The 14,539-nt window shown below is 41.8% G+C and overlaps 1 protein-coding gene across 1 annotated transcript in view; it reads right to left on the bottom strand.

Annotated features, from left to right (window-relative positions):
* The window catches only part of LOC144376939 (uncharacterized), a 255,997-nt gene that overhangs the window by 76,957 nt on the left and 164,501 nt on the right, over positions 1–14,539 (bottom strand). Inside the window, exon 15 of the mRNA XM_078045358.1 lies at positions 580–14,539. This exon is cut by the window's right edge and continues 16,032 nt beyond it. The gene's annotated coding sequence lies outside the window, so the exon portion shown is untranslated. The remainder of the gene's footprint in view (positions 1–579) is intronic.

The raw sequence follows: 14,539 nt of genomic DNA, 5'->3' as shown, positions 1-14,539 counted from the left end.
AGCAAACTTATAGTAAAATACATTTATCTCAAATACTTGTAACTAAAAGGCAGAGCATCAGAGAAATGCATGTTTAAGTAATATATTAATTATGTGTATTCTGTGGAAAAAAACCCAATTAGATAAATATATACTAATTAATCAATTAGACATATATGCTAATTATTTAATGAATTAACAACTATAGGTTATCCAAATCCCTATAAAAATATGTATTAAAAATAAGGGCATAACTGATAATTGAATTAACTTCATGCAACCATGTAGTTGGATTTGGATACATTTTAATTTTTCTTAGATTAGTAGTGCATTGTTTTATATTTCTGCTGTAACATATTAAGATCCTTCTGTATACATTTACTTATGTCTTGTATTTATAGACTCAGGTATGAGAATGAGGATTCTTTGATTATCACAGGGACATTGCCGGCTTTAGTTCCTAAGACAAGCAAATGCTTCTTCATAACCTTCAAAAATAAAAGCAAAATATAAAGAAGCTTATGTATTTTGTATAATTGTTACATTATCTCTGCAATTTTTCTTAAAATACAGCTATAAAGAAAAGAATTGGTAAGTTACCTTAGAAACTTTGAAAAAGTTCGGCGCAGGGATGCAATGTAGAAGCCTGGGGAATTAAATTTTGTCTAAAAAGATCTTTTTTTTTAGTTTTATAGATGGATATTTTTAAAAATGCAGTCTCTGTGCAGCTCCTGGTAGCAGGGATGAAACAGGAAGTACAGGTTAGTGGCTGGAAAGCGGGACCAGAAGTCCTGTCTGAGTGACTGAAAGGACCAATGGGAAGCCGGGAAAATACAAGAGGCAGGACCAGGAAACCAGCTTGGGCCTTCCAGGCTTCCTGTTGTTACCTTGGTGATGGAAACAGCAGGGACCAGCTGCTCATTGTCTGGGGCAAAGGCTCCCTGAGCTTCCCTAGCCACTTGCATTCCATTTGATTTGTTTGTATTTTCTGCAGCTGGGGAGGATCCTAGGGTGGGAAGCACCTTGCCTTGTCTCTGCTCCCTGTGCTTGCTTTTAGCTGCTGTTCTTCTGTCTTTTGTATTTTCTTCTGCAGCATGTGGGATTTTAAATGTGTGTTTTAACAGCAGATGCCAGTGTTACTATCAGACCTTAAGGCAGTCTGCATTTGGCACCTGGGTCAGATTGTTTAAGGGTTAAAACACTGCTGGTGGTGGGTCTAGTTACAGACCCCATTATTGAACAGTGGCTAAAGTCTTTTGATTCTGATGTGGTAGGTCAAGAATATAGCAAAGAGGTTCAGCATAAACTGAGTATTCACAAAAACAACAGAAAAATAAAATTTACTTCACTACAGGTAAAGAATCCTTGTATCAAGTCTCATCACAAATTCTTCTTTCCTTTTTCTCTCTCTCTAAGCACAGACTTCTAGTACATAAGCGCCCCAAAAAACTTTACCTAATATTTTACAATATAAAGATTCATAAAAAAAAAGTTCAAAAAAGTCCACAGAAATGCTTTGCCCATGGGAGAGGACTGAACTTAACAACATATCCCATTAGTCATCTTAATAATTCTTTACATTTATTTAGAGTCTCTAGAATTGTAAAAATTATTTTTTTCTCTTTCTAAAGGCAAAATATTTCCAAATATTAAAAGTATAATGTCACAGATTTTCTTCTAATTCACTTACTTTCTACAATTCAGCCCACAATAAGATCAAGTCATGATCCATGGCACTACCATGCCAGACTACAGTAATCTTTCAGATCCCTGTGGTGCATCAGGACTTAAAGGTGCATGCATTTGGAGTGGCTCCCCACAACATCCTGCACAGGTGATGGAATTTGGGGTTTCTTTTGCATCAAGCAGTCTAGCTGGGAAATACAGCCAAGAAAAGAAGGCAGCAGAAAAACCACACTACACAGAAAGTAATTTTGAAAAGCAGGGTGGGATGGCTCTTTGGCCTTACAAATCAAGCTTCCACACTATAGAGAGTCCAAATTTGCTTTATTATGTCTGGAGAAACTTCAAAGATTTTCCATACAATGTTCTTCTGCCAAATAAGTTAGAAGGTGGGCTGTCCAGGTCCAGTTGGTCATACCTAATTCTGAAGCTACAAGAGCAGCCTTTTCAGCCAAGGTAAGACTGAAGTCACTTGCACTGCATAATTCATGAAGTGGGAGAAGCCACAAAATGACTTGCAATGCCAAACCAAAATCTCCCTGGCTCAAGGCCAAGTGAAGACACCAAATAGCTTAGGAGTGGCTTCCCACATCCACCTCAAGATGACTTTACAACCTGTTCTTCCCAAATCAGACTTTTACCATGGACATCTTGACCCACCCTATCTCTAACAGGGGACTCCAACTGCTTGTCCCACTACCATGATGCCCATTATAACCTTACCAACAAGAGGGATCCTCCCCCTTTTTCTTACAGCGGCAAGGAGTCCCTAGTATTAGATAGGGAAATAAAATAAAAAATTCAGTTAGTGTAGAGAGGTAATTGGGTCAGATCACAAAAAAATGGAAACTGATGTGGGTCCAAAAAGTGGGAGACCAACTCTGGAGGATTAAAATGTTTGAACTCCAGAGCCCTTCCTCCATTCTATCTAAAATAGCTTACTCCTGTTTCAACTTGTTTTTACAACATGTTCAACCTGAAGCTTATCAGTTCCTTGGAGAGAACAAACCAAAAGAGACCACTAATTTCCAAAACCCATTCCAGACAGAAGACTATGTCAACAGCACAATGGAGTCTCCTAAAAAATTAATTAATTAATTAAAAAGAAGAAGAAGAAAGAAAGAAAAAAGAAAAGAGCAAATAGCCCTAGGAGGCCTCAACCACCCTCTAAATATAAGAATAAAACATGTTACTCATGTTTTCTCTATTACTCAGACTGTTTTATAAAATCCTACCTGCTAAAATAATATTTTGTCAGTCAAATTATCATATTTGTTTGGCAATTACAACCTCTTTCTGGATTCAGAAGATAAATCAAGTGTTTGATTGTTTCTAGATAAAATTGGAAAATTATTGACCAAACTACATGTGCCTTGATTAAACAAACTCCATTCTACCTTAGACTCCATTTCATATAAGAAAGATTTGTTCCATGAGAAACCTCTGCCTCTACCACCTCCTGCCAACCACACACTGTTTGGCAAGCCATAGTAGTTGAAAAATGTTTTTCTTATTTTTAAACATTGTATTATCAAGAAATACAGTTGTAAGATGCTCTCTTTTAGTTGATATTTCTCATGGGAAGTGCACTGTACACTGAACTGGGTCATTCTGACCCACCTACTATATAGCTATGGTTTTGAATTACTGGTAGATTGCAGGTTTGGGCTACAAAAGAGATATCCTACTTTCTGCAAGGGGTTGAGATGTGCAGCAACAATGTGGTCAGTGGCCCTTGGCCAGCCAGTGAATAAATGTCCATGTCTTCCTTTAAGTCTCATCCAGTGATATATCTAGAACATGCCACAACACAAGACTCTGCTATTCACTAAATCAGATCCAGAGGCCATAAGCCTTATTAATGACCTGGGAAAGCCCTGAATTTCAGTGATACACTGGGAAAAGCTCTGAACACCAATTAGACACCAGTAAAGGCTTGAATGCCAAGAGACATTTGTGAAGGCCTTTAAATCACACAAAATTATGAAAAGCATTTGAGTATCCCTGAAAAACTATGGACAACACTGAATCATAACCAAATCCTGGTGATAGTCCTGAGAACCACCAATACTCTGTGGAAGGTAATGAGTCCCACTAAAGAATATGGAGAAGCCTTCAGTTTCATTGTTGAAAAGCAAAGAACAAGGGGAATCAGGGAAAGGTCCACACACACATTTAGAGTTGGTGGAGGCCAGAAACCCAACTGACAAGCTTCTAAAGGCTTTTACTCTCACAGAAAAACTGGGGGAAAATATAAGACCAAATCATACCGGAGACCTCAAAAATATTCTGAGGTCTGGTAAGCCATTGAAGTGAACACTAAGCCAGACTCAGACTCTGGGGAAAGCCCTGAGTTTACACTAAGAAACATGGAATATCTCTGAGTACCACAACAGAGTGGGTAGGCCCTGAGCAACACTATGACAATGTGAATATCCCTGAGTTTCAATGACACACTAGGCAAGGAACTAATCCCCATTGAGACACTAGTGAAGGACAATATTTTCCACGAATTCTGAGAAAAAAATCTAAGCATTACTAGATATTGAGAAGCCTCCTAAAACCCACTGAAAGATTAAGGTAGGCGCCAGGCCTCACTATGATACTTGGGAAGGATCTAACACTCAATTAAACACCAAGAATATCCTGAGCACCATTATGATGCTGGGAATGAAAATGAGCTTCACAGAGAAACAGGGAAAATCCCTGGGATTCAGTATAAATGCTGAAAGGCCCTGAACGCAATGTTTCCATTGGGAAGATTCAGTGTCACTCTGATGCTGGAAGAAACACTGAACACAACTGATACTCTGAGAATAGCACTGAGCCTATGGGGAAACTGCATAAAACCAAGTAAAAAGGAGACACTGTGGATGGCTCTGAAGTCTAGAAAAGGCAATGAGACCTACTAAGACCCCAGGAAGGAACCTGAGCACAAGGTGATCATGGATATGGTACTCATCTGACCTTACAACCTGTGAAGGTCAGGGGGACCACAAAAACTCCTAGGAAGACTGTGAATATGTTTGTCAACATATGGAAGGCCTTTAGCATTGTTTAGACACTAAAGAAATTTTAATACCACTGAGCAAAGAGAGATTAAAAACTGAGACATTTATTGAGGCCATCACCCTCTTCTAAGCACTGGGCAATAATCTGGGCACCATGAAGAACATGTGGAGGTTTCTAAACATGACTGAAATTTTGAGGAAGGCCTTGAGCCCTCCTGAGACCCTAGAGTAGGTCATGATATCATGAAGAAGGCCCTGAGTGTCAGGTAGACAATGGGGTACACCCTGGTCATCAGTGTAACCTAGGAAAACTATAGCTTCACTGACTCCTTGAAAAGGGAATGACTTTATTATGACTGTGAAGAAGGCCCTGGGAACAACTGTGACCCTGGGAATGGCAATGAACTCCACTGAGGGCCTGGAAAAGGGGCTGAGATTTACTGACACTGAACCCAGTCTACCTTTGGGGATATATTTAAGCCAAGGTGAGACTCTGGAAATAGCACTGAACATGACTGAGACATTGCAAAATATTCTGAGAAAACCTGAGGGGCTGATAATGGTCATGAGTCCCACTGAGGATTTGAGCAATAGTTTTGTCTCTGTGAAAATTTGAGGAACATGCTAAACCACATTGAGATTCTGGGAATGTTCAAGAGATCCACTGAATGCCTGAGGAATGGAAGGAGAACACTGAGACTCTGGGAGACCACCCTGAACAGGACTGTGAGAATAGAGGAGACCATAAAACTCATTGAGATTCTGGGCAAGGAAAGAATCACACTCCATTGAAGGCATATGAAAGACCATGGGATTCATACTGACCTGGAGAAGTTCTAAATTCCAGTGATTCACTGGGAAAATCTCTAAAATCCATTTAGACATCAATGAATGCCTGAATTCTAAGACACACTTTAAAAGGCCTTTAATACACACACTTGTTAAAAATATATGAACACCCTTAAAATACTATGGACAGCCTTCTGTCTCACTGAGATCCTGGAGACGATTAAAAGAACTACTGATATACTGTGTAAGGCATGGAGGCCCAGTAAAGAATAGAAGAGAGCCATGAGCTCCCTTGTTGAGTCTGAAAATCACTGACTCACAAGGATATCCTGGAAAAGGTCCACAAATGAACTTAGTCCCTAGTGGAAGCCACACACCCCACTGAGAAGCCATTTCATGGCTTTAGGCACACAGAAGACCTTGGGGAAAATCTGAAAACCAATTATACCTGAGAAATCAAAACAACAAAACACCCCTAGAGAATTCTCTGCACCCAGTAAGTCATTGGGGAAAGCACTGAGTCAGAGTTAAACTTTGAAGAAAGCCCTGAGCTAACACTCAGAAAATGGAGTGGCCCAAATGCCACTGACACAGTGGGGAGGGAACTGAGCACAACTGTGACAATGGAAACATTTCCCTGTTACAATAACACACTGGGCAAGGCACTATTCCCCTTGGAGACACTAGTAAGATTCGTTATGTTTCCAGAAAACTAGGGAAAAGTCTAAGCACCACTATATATTGTGCACAGTTTCTAAACCTGCTGGAAGAAGAGGATAGATCCTAGGCTTCACCATGACATTTAGAAATGCCCTGACACAATTAATCAAACTCTTGGGAAGATGGTGAGCACCACTGTGATGCTTAGCTTCACAGAGACCTTGTTTAATGCTCTGGGCTTTATTGAGAAACAGTGAATGTCCCTAAACCCAGTGATACCTTGGAGAACACTCAGAACCTCATTATGAGGCTGGAAGAAGCATTGAACTTCACTGAGGCTCTGAGACTAGCACTGAGCCTCATGAGAAACCTGTAAACACACAGAAAAGAAAAGGAGACTCTGGGGATGGCTCTGAAACTCAGTGAGCCCTGGAAAATGTGATGAGACCTATTGAGACCTCAGCAAGGCCCTGAACACATGGTGACCTTTGGAAGGTTGCTGAGCTGCACTGAGAGCCTGGAAGGCAGTGAGACCACTAACCCTCTTGGGAAGGTTATGAATACATCTGTCAACCTAAGAATGGCTCTTAGCCTTCCAAACATTGAGAAAAATTTTGAACACTATTGAGACAACCATGAATGAATTTGACAACTCTGTGAATCTTGTTGAGACCTTAGACTTTCTAAACACTTGGAAATAATCTGAGCACCATGAAATCCATGTGGATCTCTCAAATAAGAATGAAATTTGGGAGAACACATTGAGTCCTCCTGAAACTCTAGGGTAGGCCCTGGGTTCCATTGGCACTGGGAAAGACCCTGAACTCCTCTGATACCTTAAAGAAGGTTCTCAGGATCACTAAGACTCTGAGGAAGGCCCTTAGTGTCATTGTAACCTAGGAAGACTATAGCTTCACTGAGAGCCTGGAAAGAAAATGACACCACTCACACCCTGGAGAAGTTTCTGTACACCACTGTGACCCTGGGAAATGCCCTGAGACTCAAAAAGATTCTGAACTGGCCTGAGCAACCCTGTGACCCTGGGAATAACACTGAACTCTACTGAGAACCTAGTAAAGGTGCTGAGATTTTCTGAGACCCTGGCAGAAACCCTGAACACAGTACCCTTGAGGACCTACCTAATTCCAGCTGACACCCTGGGAATAGCACTTAATATGATTGAGACACTGCAAAAGGCCCTGAGAAACACTGAGAGCCTGGTAATGCCATGAGATCCCCAGAGGCCCTAAGCAGGGCTTTTGGCTCTTAAAAACCTGGGGGAACCTTATAAACCACACTGAGATGATGGGAATGTCTAAGATCACCCCTGAATACCCAAGGAAAAGAAAGATAACTTTAAGACTCTGGGGAAAACACCCTGAGCATGACTGTGAAACTTGAGGAGATCATGAAACACACAGATGCCCTGGGCAAGGTGCCACGCTCCATTGAATCAGTATGAAATATTGTGAGGCTCTTTAGAGATGTGCAAAATCTTTCAATTCCTGTGATACACTGGGAAGAGTCCTGCACCCAAATTAGATACCTGTGAAGACCCTGAATGCCAAGAGACACTGCTCTGAGTCACACTGAATTTCAGTGTATCCTTAGTACTGTGGATATTCGGTGGAAGGCACTGAGGATGAATAATGAATGTGAGAAAGCCATGAGCTTCATTGTTGATCTCAAAAAGCTCGGATATACAAGGAGACCCTGAGAAAGGTCCACAAGTCTTGTTATACTTTTGATGTAAGGTGTACTCCAAACCTTTACATATGACAATGCAAGAAGGTTCAGAGGAGAAATGATTGTGTCTAAAGAGCCTTAACATACTCATTTGGATTACCTGAGTGGTCATTGAAGGCTGTTGAGGTATGGCTGGAGGAGCTGGGACTTTTGGGACATGGTTTTCTGATATATATTTTTGTATCTGGAGAATGGAGTTATCTTCTGCTTTACATTGGCCATGTGAGTTTCTTCCCTCTGTCACACTCTTTTACCATTGTCACGAGGGGACAAAATTGTGATGTATGCAGTCAAGGGAAGGAATAAAGAATGTCCACGCTATTCTGCACCTTTCAATGCTTTATTCACTCAAATTACTCAATGCAACATTACTTTATAGGTTTTTAATCAAGAAAATGACAATCCTTAATGCTAGGTCCTGCAAGAGATATAATCAATTCACATCAAACAATTGTAGGTTAATTAATTCACAGCAAACAGTTCTAGATTAATTCTAAGCACTGTAAAACACACTTAATCATGATAGTCTAATGACAGACATTTCCTCTGCAAGATAAGGTAAAAAGTTGTAAGACTTAGGCTTTAATTCCAGCAGATGTACTCTCACTAGGACTAAGGTGATCAGGTCTGGAACCAAGGCAGGCTTTTCCTGGTGTGGAGTGCATGATCAGTTGAGGAGAGGGTCACAGGGAGAAGTTGTGGCTCTCACCAAGGTTCAGAGAGGTGGTAGAGTTTGCGAGTGGTGAGGATCATGCAGAGGCTCAGGAAATGATGACAAGTGATGGGTCCTCATCAGGCTCTCCAGCTTGAGTGCATCCTTGTTTTGGCTGGCTGAATTCCTGTTCATTTGCTCTATTATTTATACTTACTCTTGGGGCTTTTAACTACCCTTTCAATCCTTATCAGCTACCACCAGATTTCTCAGTGACATCATTTGCCCTGGTGTCAGAAACATCTGGTCTGGTGGTCTCCACCCTGATGATCAGGACAGCCTGCCAGGGGCTTCATTCTCTTTATCAGGGTGAGGGGATGTAACTTATTTGTGGCCACAGTGAAGGGCTCTTTAGGTGTGCTTGGTGAAACTGCAGGTTTTAGACAGGAGTTTTTAAAATGGTGTTGCTTAGGCTCAGGCCTAAGGCCATCCTAACAACCATGATGTCCTGCCTCACCTTAAGCTCTGAGGTCTGGACCCAGCCTTCTATGGACAAAGACCTCTGAAACCATGAGCCCTCAAATAAACTTTTTCTCCCCTGTGATTATTCTGGTGGGTTATTTTAGTCACAGGAGTGGAAAAATCGGACTAGAACAGACATTGGTCTAAGAAGTGGAGTAATTTCTGTGACTAAGTACTTACTAAACTCATGTTTAATAAGCATTTTGAGATTTTTGGAATTGGTAGGAGGAATTTTGAGATGTGTAGCTGTGCAGATGGAAATGCTTTAGATTGTTGTGAGCTGAGATTAATGGTGATTCTGGTGGGAGTTCAAAGGCCAGAATGGCAACAGGACACCAGTCAATAAAGACCAGGCTAAAGAGGTTTTAAAAATGGAGGAGTTTATTGGAATTTGGAGTCAAGGCCATTCTTGTTATGTACTGGCTGAGAAGTATCTGCATTTTCCCCAGGTCCTGAGACTTTCAGTGGGGTTGATTTTAGAAGTAATGGATTTTTTTTTTTATTGTAGATGAACACAATACCTCTATCTATCTATCTTTCTTTCTTTCTTTCTTTCTTTCTTTCTTTCTTTCTTTCTTTCTTTCTTTATTATTGATATGGTGCTGAGGATTGAATCCAGTGCCTCACACATGCTAGGTTAGCGCTTTGCCACTGAGTCACAATCCTAGCCCCAGAAGTAACTTTCTTATGTGGTGGAAGAAATGTCTAGGAAGCATAGCATTCAGTCCACGAGATAATTATTACTGGTACCTTTTAGCAAAATTTATTGTCATATTCAGGAGCAGAGAGCAGAGAAGAAATATTTGGAAAAAGTTAATTTGAAAGTTCATAAAACTGAGGCTAAGGATGTTGCAGTTGTTAAAGTCATTACCAACACTACAAAAATGCTAAAGACTTTGAATAGAGACAATAAAAAAGATGGCTTAAGGACTTCTCAAAATCTGGCAAGTCTACACTCCAAGCTCCTGGGAGTAAAGGTGAGAATTTTCTTAACAAGAAACCAGAGGGGAAACCTTGTTAAGCAAGAAGGCCTAGAGAGTGTTTTTTACAGGCTCCGCTCCATACATACTCAGAGGCTGCTGAAGCCAGCATCCCTGGAAGCTTGGTTATTGCTCAACATGGTGGCAGTCCTTGGGACCAATCATGACATCCTTGTTCTGCATAAATGCATGGTTCCTGGAGTTAGGGATTTATGGAGGTTCTTCCTTGATTTTAAAGGAAAGCCTGGGGAACTAGACAAACTGCAACAGGATTGGAGTCCCTGCGGGCACCTGAGAAGTCAAAGTCTGCAGATATGAGGAGGAAACTGAAGCTGCAGTGGAGACAAACCCTCCTCATTAAGAAATGCCAGTAACATGGACATCATTCTTGGAAAGCTGCAGGAATTGAGCAGAGACAAGCCCACAGAACAACCACTTGGGCTACAAGCAACAAGGCCACAGGGGCAGGCAGACACAAGACCTTTGGGAAGAACATCATAATGCCATGTGTTTCAGATATGGACACAGAACTAGAGGACCTGTTTGACCAGCTGTATTTTGGTCTTGCTCTGATCCTATCCCTTCTTTCTATGCCCCTAATTTTGTGAATGAAATGTTTACTTTGTACCCATTTTATATTGGGTAATAGTAAATTGCTTTTAATATTATGGAAGCTCACAATGAAAGATTGCATTGAGCCTCAGAGAAGACTTTGGACTTGAACTCTGAGCAGTCTTGGAACTGTTCAGATCATGGAGAGTCTTGGGAATGGACAAAATGTACTTTGCATTGTGAGATGGTTGTGAGCTTTTGGAGGCCAGGTGTGGAATGTTATGTTTAGGATGTGGGGTGTCCCCCAAAAGCTCATATGTGAGACAATGCAAAAGGTTCAGAGAAGAAATTACTGGGTCCTAAGAGCATTACTTCAATAAGGAATTAACTGAGTGATAACTGAAGGCTGGTAGGGTGTGACTGGAGAGGTAGGACGTTGGGGACATTTATTGGGGGTATATATTTTATTTTATTTTTGTAGTTGTAGATAGACAGCATGTCTTTATTTTATTTATTTTTATGTGATGCTAAGGGTCAAACTCAGTACCTCATGTGAGCAAGGCAAGCACTCTGCCACTGAGCTACAGCCCCAGCCCAGGGTATATATTTTATATCTTGTGAATGGAGTTTCCTGTCTCTACTTCCTATTCATCCTGTGAGCTGCTCCACTCTTCCATCATGATTTCTGCTTCACCTTGAGCCCTGAGGAGTGGAGCCAGTCTTCTCTGCACTAACACCTCTAAAACTGTGTACCTTCAAATAATCTTTTCCTCCTCCACAGTTGTTTTGTTCAGGTCCTTACATTAAAACAGCAAAAAAGCTGTCTAAAACAACTCGACTTAGATGCTAAAGAAGTTCCCAAACCCCACTGAGAAGCTGTTGAAGGCGTTTAGCCTCACGGAAGACCCAGAGACAAAAACAAACAAACAAAAAAAAACAACTGAAAGATTCTCTGAGCCCCTGTAAGCCATTGGGGTAAGCCACACTGAGATCCTAGAGAAAGCCCTGAGCTCACACTAAGAAACATGTGGTGACCCTGAAATCCACTGACACTGCAGAAGGCCCAGAGCATCACAGTGACAATGGGAATCTCCCTGAGTTTCAATGACACACTGGGCAAGAAATTATTCCCTACTGACAAAGGTGAAGGCCATTCTTTAGCCACGATACTGTGGAAGAATCTAAGTACCACTAGATAATGTGCTGAGTTCGTTAAGCCATTGAATCAGTCGGGTAGGCCCTAGGCCTCCTAAGACTCTTGGGAAGGCCCTGACACAGTCAACCTCTAGGGAAGATGCTGAGCACAAATATGATGGTGGGAATGAAATTTTGCTCCATGGAGACCCTGGGCAAGGCCTGGATTTATTAAGAAATCCCTAAAAACACTGAACCTAATGTTTCTTTTGGGAAGATTCAGAGACTTGCTCTGAGCCTAAAGGAAGCACTGAGCAAAACTGACACTCTGAGAATAGCACTGAGCCTCATGGAGAACATGTAAAAGATCCTGAAGACAAAGAGGACTCTGAGGATGGCTCTGAAATCCATGAGCCCCAGGAAAAACCAATAAGACCTATTGAATCTGTGTGAAGCCCCTGAGTGTAGTGGTGCCCCTCCTCCACCAATGAAGTTAAATTAAGCTTCTCCAGGTACCTTCAACATATCTGTTCTTATTAAGAGAATATCAGAAAAAAACTCTGGCAAAAAAATCACAAATGTGGTTAGACTTCCTATTTACGCTGTCTTGTAAAACCTAGTTTGGCAAAAGACTTTGTGATGTTACTTCTGCTTTTGTGGTAAACCATGTAACCTCTGACTAACCTAAAAAAAAAAAAAAGTGAGACAAAAGCACTCTCTATGAAGTCAAAGAAAACAAGATACTTTTAACTCCAGCAAAAGTGGAAATCCAAGCCCCTCCTCCCACTGGGTATAAAGTTCAAAGAGTTTCTAGACTCATGGTTCAGTGGAGGAATTTTTAGGATATAGCCACACTCTGAACCAGCTGCTGCCAATAAACCTCCCTTCTGCTAATTCCTCAGGTGTGCAGCCTCATCTGTCCTGCATCATTTGGCAATCCACATGGGATGGAAATGGTGAAGTTGTGTCTTGTCTCTGGAGTCTGGGATGTTGGAGGACATTGCTTCCCCTTAGCACACCACAGAGGCAACTCTACTGAAGGAGGAATGACTCACCTGACATCTCAGAGCTGCCACCTGAAGCACAACTGAACCCATGAAGAGAAGGATCCAGGAATAGGGAACGTGGAGCACCACCTGACCAAACAGGTAGGTCCCAGGTTCTTCAGTGGTGTCCCATCTGACTTCAACCAAGAGGCCCACGTAGGTGGAAGAGAGGCTTGTTCAACATCTGAGGGTCCTGAATAACCTCCAAAAGGAGTTGGAGCCAAAAAGGATCCAGGGAGTCACCTAGTTAGTCTCTGTTTGGGGTCAGCAAGCCTACACCTGGATCTATGCCTTGCTGTCTGATATCCAAAATGTCTCTAAGCCTCTGAGATAGGTGCTGATTATTAGTGTAACCTAAGAAGACTATAGCTTCACTGAGTGCCTGGGAAGGAATTTCACCACAATGATTCTGCAGAAGGACCTGGGCAACCACTATCACCCTGCAGAATGCCTTGAGAAATAGTGAGATTGTGGGCTGGGCCTGTGTTACCACTCTGACCCTGGGAATGGCAATAACCTCACAAAGAACCTGAGGAAAGTGTTGAGATTCACTGAACCCTGGCAAAGACGCTAAAACCATTGCATCTTTAGGCTACTATATAAGCCATGAAGAGACTCTGGGTATAGCATTGAATATAACTGAGACAGTGCAAAAGGCCCTGCAAGAAACTGAGAGCCTGGTCATGGTCATGGTTTCCACAGAGGCCCTGGGCAAGGCCTCTGGCTCTTTGAAAACCTGGGGAACATCCTGAATCACACTGGGAGGCTCAGAATGTCCAAGAGCTCAAATGAATGCACAAGGAAGTGAAGGAGAACACTAAGTCTCTGGGGGACACCCTGAGCACTACTGTGACAATAGAGAAGACCAGGAAACCCACTGAGACCTGGGCAAGAACCAGGGGATTACAATAAACACACAACCTGGGAAAGGCGCTGAGATGAGTGAGACTCTGGCAAAATCTCTGAACTTGATGACATTTGGGGGAATTATCTGAGACCTGGTGAGACTCTGAGAATAGCACAGAACATGACTGAGAATTTGCAAAAGGCCCTGAGTAATACTCAGAGTCTGGTAATGTAATGGCCATTTGTTCCACTGAGGCCCTGGGTGAGGCTTTTTCTCTTTGGAAACCTGGGTAACACCCTGAACCACACTGAGATAATACAAATGTCCATGAGATGAACTGAATGCATGAGGGAGGGAAGGAGAACACTAAGATTCTGAAAAACACCCTGAGCTAAACTGTGAGACTGTAGAAGATTATGACATCCACTAAGACCCAGGGTAAGAACCCACAATCCACTGAGTCATTACCAGAATGTGAGCTTCCTTAGTGACCTGCAAAAACCCTGAAATCCAGTGAAACAGTGGGAAAGCTCAATTAAAATATCATAAATATTCTGAATGCCAAGAGACTCTTTTGAAAGCTTTAAATCACAGAAACACAAGAAAAGCATCTGAATACCCCTGAAATTCCATGAACAGCATTGAGACACAATAAAATTTTGGAGATATTTCAGATACCTACAGATACTACAGATACACTGGGAAATGCACTGACATCCATTAAAGCATGGGAAAACCATGAGCTTCATTGTTGAGCTTAAAAAACACTGAAACAAGGCGACCCTAGGAAAGATCCACAACCCACCTTGACCCTGGTGGTGGCCCTGAAACAAGGTGTGAAACTACGTATTGAATGCCTTTAGCCCACAGAAGTTCTGGTTGGGGGGACTCTGAGAACAAGTCATACCTGGCCTCTCAAAAAAGACCCAAGAGAATTC

The sequence above is a fragment of the Ictidomys tridecemlineatus genome, chromosome 4, assembly GCF_052094955.1.
Source record: "Ictidomys tridecemlineatus isolate mIctTri1 chromosome 4, mIctTri1.hap1, whole genome shotgun sequence".
Classification (NCBI taxonomy): domain Eukaryota; kingdom Metazoa; phylum Chordata; class Mammalia; order Rodentia; family Sciuridae; genus Ictidomys; species Ictidomys tridecemlineatus.
This window is presented reverse-complemented; position numbering and strand designations above follow the sequence as displayed.